Raw genomic sequence first — 7,602 nt, forward strand, 5'->3', positions numbered from 1 at the left:
AACCCATGGTGAGGGCACCTTCGTAATAAGTCCTTGTACCTCTCCCATGCATCATAAAGAGTTTCTAGATCCATCTGCACAAAAAAAAATATCATTCCTTAATTTATTTGTTTTAGCGGACAGAAAATATTTAAGTACAAATTTTTCGATCATTTGCTCCCAAGTGGTGATTAACCCTCGTGGTAACGAATTCAACCACTGTTTAGCCTTATTTCTTAATGAAAAGGGAAACAACCGAAGGCGAATGGCATCGTCAAAAACGCCATTGATCTTAAAGGTGTCACAGAATTCTAGATAATTTGCTAAATGAGTGTTTGGATCCTCGTCCAGCAAATAGAAATAAATAGAAAAAGTAAGGGATATTTTAATCCTTACCAACTTGATCTTGTTGCCCCCGGCAACAAACTTGCGTGAACCATTTCACGAAGTATGTGTCTTTCTATGGGATCGCAGGCCTCTTTATTAGTTCCTATTTGTGGTGCACAATTTTTTGAAATGTAGGCAGTGGTTATGATCGATTCGATAGAAAGGAGGGAATAGTCTGTATTTTTCGTTGGGGTTTTCCTGGCCATCAAACTGAACAAACTGTTATATCATTTAAATCGTGTTAGGTTTCAGTTCAAAATTATTTGCAGCAACAGCAGGCCTAACTATACTCGATTCAGTTCATGTTAAAGTAGGTTTTGTAATAGCCTAAATTTGCAGTGGTGTCGGAACAGTGATTCGAGTTCAGTAAATCTGACAAATGAGTAGAATTAATATAAGTTAAATGTGAAGTTAGAAAAATTTTTGAAATAGCAAATAGTATACCAGAAATAAATATTTAAAAAAATTAGAATCTGAAACGAGGTATCGAGAGTTTGAAAATTTTAAAACGAGCCATAAATATTTTTATAAATATTTATAGAGTGTTAATAAGTTAGTATTAAAGTTTCGTCAAGAAATTTTAAAGTTCCGATAGTTAATTGAATAAAAAGGACTAAATTGTAACAAATGTAAAATTATGAGAAATGATTAAATAGCTTAAATGATAAAAGAAAGAGGGTTTAAAAGGAAAATAGACCCAAGGTCTATTTGGGCTGGACGGCAAGGGGCATGAAATTAGCAGGAAAATTTATGAATTAAGGGCAAATTTGGAATATTGCAAAATTTACTTAATAAAGCTAGGACTAAAGTGGAATTATCTAGATTTCTCTTTATTTTTCTGCATTCCCATCAGCAAAAACACCATATAAGGGTTCTCTTAAGCTGGTTTTTCATATTTTTACTGCAAGTAAGTTAAATTCTTGATTATTTCTTGAAATTTTTGTGTTTTTATGACTTTTACAATTAGGCCCACTTGTTGAATTCATTAGTTTTTGATTCTATGAAAGAAATTGGAAGTTGCTATGAATATGTGCTGGAAGTATATGATGATTTAGCATGGGATTAGAGCTTTAAATTGTTTATATGCTGATTTTATTGAAAGAATTGAATAGAAAGTGAATGTTTGGGACCTAATGGTGAAAGAGTTTGAAGTTAAGGTTTTATGTGAAAATTCTAAATTTTAAAAGTTGTGAAATAACTTATAATGTCTAGGCAAAGTATTAATTGAGAAAAATCAGCTCAATTTAGAGGTTAATTGAGTAGGGACGAAATTGTTATTTATAAAAAGCTTAGGGGAAAAATGGTAATAAACAGCTTGCACTAAAACAATTTTGGACAGCAACAGTAGACTAATTTTGAAAAATCACCATAAATTGTAGAAATCGAATTAGAAGATGAAAAAAATATTAAATTAAATCTTATTGAGTCTAGTTTCTCATAGAAGAAATGGTGTAAGCAATGGATTTGTAAATCATGAGATATAATGAATTTTGTGAGACAATGTTAGAATGAATTCGGGTTCCCCTATTCTGACTTTGAAAAATCATAAAAAAATTGAATAAAAATAATTAGGGACTTAAATTTTTATGTATAGAATCTTGAATGAGTCTATTTTTAAGAGAAACAAATGGTAATATCATCCAAATTTTGTACGAGGATATAATTAATTTTTAGTGAAGAAAGGTTGGAACTGTCTGATAGCAGAATATGGGTGACTTTAAAGAATAAATTGTACTTATTGGCTAAACCAAAAATTCTAAAAATTTTATGATAAGAAGATATGTGAGTCTAGTTTCAGGGAAAATTAGTGGATCCTAATTTAGAGTTCTTTAGCTAAAGATAAAAATAATTTAGTGACTATGACATGGACGGACAACATTGAATATACATAGATAAATAGTGAAATTGCAGATAATGTTACTTATAAGCGGGTTATAAACATTAAGGATGTAAAATAGAATGAATGTGAAGTCAATATTGATAAGTGAAAAAATTTATATTATAAATCAAGAAATCGAGGATAAACAAGGAAAAGAGAAAATTCTGAAATAGTTCTAGAAATCTCTACAACTACTGCAAATTGTTCCGGGTAAGTTCGTACGGTTAAATTATTAAATTTCAATATTATTTTATGAATGGTGATTAATATTTATGTATGTTAATTGTTGAAAATAAGTAAATTGCGTACAAAAGTTATGAAATTGAACTGAGTATTTCGAAGGAACGGAACGCAGGAAATGAGTACGATCTATTAGTGAAAAAGATGAATTGACGGTAAATTACCCAAGTAAACTGAGATTCAGCATTTGTTGCGAATTCTCGTGTTTTCTTTCTGTTTAGCTCTTATGAGCTTCCATTAACTCATAAGAGTTTCAGTTAACCCTTTTGGGGTTTCAATTCAGCTCTAGTGAGCTTTAGTTAGCCCTCGGGCTTCTGTTTAGCACTTATGTGCTTCAGTTAACCTTCGAGCTTTCGTTTAGCACTTATGTGCTTCAGTTAGACTTCGGGCTTCAGATCACGATGTACTCAAATCCATAAGTCGTTCCTTAAATGGACAAGCTGGTAAGTCGTAATTGTAACATGTGGAAAAAGAAATGTAAGTAATGTTATCATTATTTTTGAGCAATTAAGTAAATTATTTTTAAAATGAGATTATGACTTATAGGATGAAAGTAACTTACTTGAAATGTCCATATGATTTGAATTTTGGAAATTAATATTTGGTAAGGTTTATGGTTTAAGCCGACGAACTTACTAAGCTATAGTCAGCTTACTTGTAATGTTTATTGCTCTTTGTAGATTAACGGGAGGGTCAGAGGATCGAATCATCACGCTCAAGTCACACTATCTCGATTTTTCGGTAGATTTTGTTATAAATACTTTAAATGGTTCATATGGCATGTATAGGAGCTTATATGACTATGTTTTGTATCAACTCATGAATATATTAGTTAAGTTAATATTAGTTGATATATGATATGAATGGAAATTAATTAAGATGTTTAAATACTACTCGAAAGTATGAATGGATATAATGTTAGATAAAATAAGGATTAGTGATATTGTTATGAAACTAATGTTATTTGGATGAAGATTGTATTTGTTGAGTTGTTGTTGTGTTGAATTGGTTGCAAATTTGAAATTGCGGGGAAGGTTAGATGTTTCTAAAAGGGTTATATTGAATTTTTTTTCAAAAAAAAAATAATTATTATATTACGAAAAATTTTCAGAGTACTTGAATAAGTCCCTATTCATTTATAATACGTGATTTAGGCCTCGAGGGTTCATAAAAGAGACTTAATGATTTAATTTTAATATATTTCTTATTTATTCATGAATTGTTTGTAAATTAACCAATATGTTCGGTAACGCCTCGTAACCCTATTTCAGCGACAGTTTAGGATTAGGGGGTGTTACATTTATTGGTATCAGAGTAGAATTAGACTTGGGCTCGACAGGGACACGGTCGTATGCTACGCCCGTATAAAGGGGTTCAAGCCGTGTGCTATTCTGAGTTGGTTCTTAGTCGACACGGCCATGACATACGGGCGTATGGCTTGCCCGTGTGCCACACACGAGCATGTGCTTTACCGTATGGAGGTGCCTAGGCTATGTGAAACACTGAATTAGGCCCATTTTATCAATTTTTGGCCCGTTTCTTGCTCTTTTCGCCTTCCTATGCTCTCCTGAGTATAAAACATGAAATTAAAGGATTAAGAGCATCAAATTCACTAAATCTTATGATAAATCATCCAAATGTATATATTATGGTTTATCAGCATGTGTGTCCACACGGCCTGCCCACACGGGCGTGTCCCAAGCCACACAGGCGTGTGGCTCTTAAAACATGAAAAATTTTCTAAGTGTTGTGAAAGTTTCTAAAGTTCTCGGTTTAGTCCCAAACCACCTCTAATGTACGTTTTGGGCATCATAGGTTCATTTTAGGGATGATATGAATGTATATGAAAAGTTTTAAATTTGGATGGAAATTTACGTCTTGGTTTTGTATGATTACTTGTGTATAAGTCTGGTAATATCTCGTACCTTGTTCCAGTGTCGAATACGAGTAAGGGGTGTTACAATTGATCTCTTTCATAATTCCATATGCAATATACTTGTTTTATAAATAAAGCATCATGAGATCATGCATACTAAACTAAAATGGCAGACACTTATAGACCCATGTAACCTTACAACATACTTAGAATTTCTGGGTTTGAGTGCAGAAACTCTCCTGATACTTCTTTTCCTCTTCCTCTGCCTAGCTTTTTCGAACGCCAGAGCTTTCATTCTTCTGGTAGTAGCTTCTCAAATTTTATACTTTTCTGACTAATTTCTCACAATCATCACTTAATGCAGAGCTTCCCATGACCATTGCACCCTTAGAGCTACTAAGGAAGAAGATGAAGAAGGGAAAAGAATGAAATATTTTGAGAGGAATCCCCTTGAGGATTCAATCTAAGTATTTATAACCCTTCATGCGTCGTCTCCCACCATATAACAACTATTCATTTGTAATCATTTTGCCCCCATCAAAAGGATCAACTGGTTCTAATCCAACCAAACCAAACTTGGTTCTCAACCTTTTCCAATTTTAGTTACTATCTTTTCATGATCTTCCAATAGAGGGCATCACTTACAGTATTTTTTAATTTAATCCTTAAAGATTCCTAATTTTTAGGTTTCAAGGGAAACCGGGTGTGACACCATGTAGATGTTTCCTATTTGATAACCAACAAGCACTATCTTATTAAAAACAATGTTAATGAATTTACACCCATTTGACTCAAATATGAAACTGAGATCTTTATCACACAATTAACTTATACTTAAAATATTATACTTAAAATATTATGCTTAAGACCATTGACATATAGTACATTTTCAGTAAAGATTGAAGACTTTTTACCAATAAAGCTAGTCCCTTCAATGAGTCCTTTGGAGTTATCACAAAATGTAACATCTCTTCCACCTTTTGGCTTTTGTTAAATGAAATGGCTCTTGCACCAATTATATCTTGGGAATCCACTATCAATGTACCATGAGTTTCCACTTGTATTGTTCACCTTGAAGCAATGTTCATTCCCCTACAAACATAGATTCAAGTTTTGATTTTTGGTACCTAAATTCTTCCGGGTCCATTAGCATTAGTTCCCAAAATCCTAGTCATTTTGGGTATCCACTTAGCGAGGATATCCTTGTCTTAAGTATTGCTAAGTCCTTTAAGGACCCACACACTCCTAAAAACTTTTTCTTTATAAGTTCTTGAGGGATCTCTATGTCTATAGTGATTAAAGCTTGATCTAGCAATGTAACACCCCTAACCCGTATCTGTCGCCAAAACAAGGTTACAAAGTATTACCAAATTTTACATAATAATTACAGATAATTCATGTTAAATACTATTCATTTTCAAAACTAGTCATATTGTCCCTTGAATGGACCTTCGAAGCCCATTATAAACATTGGAATCAAGTCGGGATTAAATCGGGAACTCAGGAAATTTTTCACAAAAATTCATAATTTCTCTCATATATAGGGGTCACATGCCCGTGGGGATAGGCCGTGTGAGCCCTGTGGGGATAGGCCGTGTGGCTCACACAGCCAAGTGACACACCCATGTCCTAGGTCGTATAGTGTATGAAATAGGTCACACGGCCGTGTCCCCTGCCCATGTAACTCTCTAACTTGTGAAAGATTAAGGTGCAGGTTTCGTATGGCCAAGACACACGCCCGTGTTCTAGGCCGTGTAGCACACATGGCTAAGATACACGCTCATGTCTCTACCCGTGTGCTAAATTCTGAGCATTCTGTTTCCAAATTTTAGGATGCAGGGGACATACGGCAAAACCACATGCCCATATGCCAGGCCATGTGTCACACACGGTCAAGACACACGCCCTTATGTCTACCCGTGTGGACAAAATAAGGCCATTTCCTAGCTTATTTCTCAACCAAACCTTACCACCAACCTGCTAAATCACTTACACACATATATCAACCAATTCAAGTATGATAACCAAGCTAATTTTTTCATCTAACATGATATATTATTACATGCATTAATGCTTTTAATCTTACCTTTTATAGGCATACTCGTTTAACCTATCTCAATCAATCAATAATAAACGCTTATGTTATCACCACGAAATAATCTTAATATATATACCAAAGCATAATCATCACTAGCCATTCCAATGGCTAGATTACAATAACAATTTACATTTACATGCCGATATGGCCAATTAACCTATACATGCCATTATAACCATAATTGATTTACCATATGTACCGAAATAGGCCGATAGATAGTGTAGGTGATCTCCACCAAGCTTCTAATCTAATGAGCTTCTGATTTACTATAAAATAGGGAAATAAAACTAAGTAAGCATATAATGCTTAGTAAGTTCGTATAACATGGTACTTAACTTACCATTCATTCTATTTCAAGATAAACATGTAAGGCACATTCAATCAATTTGATCTCAAACCCTACACATATCCTCATTGCCCTTGTTAGTCATACATTCCACAATATCATCAAGAAACATTTATGAGCTTCACAACAATTAGATTTCCAAGCATATATGCTTTCCATATCACATATTCATTTAACATGTATAATTATGTCTTTATATTACAAGTATATTTCATAGTAATTCATCTCGAGTTCAAATTATTTCATATCAAAACTTTACTCATATCATTCAAAATATTAATGTCACACAAGTAGTACACTCAAGGTGTACAAATCTATAATCAAGGATGAACGTATTCATCAAATAAATTCCATGTACAAAAATCATCATCTCATATTTCCATATATCAATTATCATATATCATCATTTTCATGTATTTCAGACAGATATGTGTAATAATTCCTTTATTATTCAAATCTTCTCATATCAGGATTTTTCCCATTGAATTTATCTGAAATATCGATGGATACACAGGTAGTACACTCGAGGTGTACAAAGTAGGATTCGTCAATTCATATTTAGGGGTACCCGTTACGGCACATAACCAGAGAGGACATTCTCGAGCCACATATCAGGATGCTCAGATGAGCTATTTAATAGGAAACTTATCCGGGCTAAATCAAGAGTGCTCATAAGAGTCACAATTAGGAAGTTCGCAAAGAACTTTTAATCAGGCAACTCACGAAGAGCTTATCAGGCTTGCTCACAAAGAGCCATGTAACACGAGCACCGGATAGCCATATTTCAGAGAGTTTAA

The 7,602-nt window shown here is 33.5% G+C and overlaps 1 non-coding gene across 1 annotated transcript; it reads left to right on the forward strand.

Moving 5' to 3' along the window:
• Window positions 1-105, forward strand: LOC121231526 (small nucleolar RNA R71). The gene has a single exon (XR_005929584.1). It is a non-coding gene; the product is annotated as a small nucleolar RNA R71 (small nucleolar RNA).
• The last annotated feature ends 7,497 nt before the right edge of the window (window positions 106-7,602 follow it).

The sequence above is a fragment of the Gossypium hirsutum genome, chromosome A06, assembly GCF_007990345.1.
Source record: "Gossypium hirsutum isolate 1008001.06 chromosome A06, Gossypium_hirsutum_v2.1, whole genome shotgun sequence".
NCBI lineage: Eukaryota > Viridiplantae > Streptophyta > Magnoliopsida > Malvales > Malvaceae > Gossypium > Gossypium hirsutum.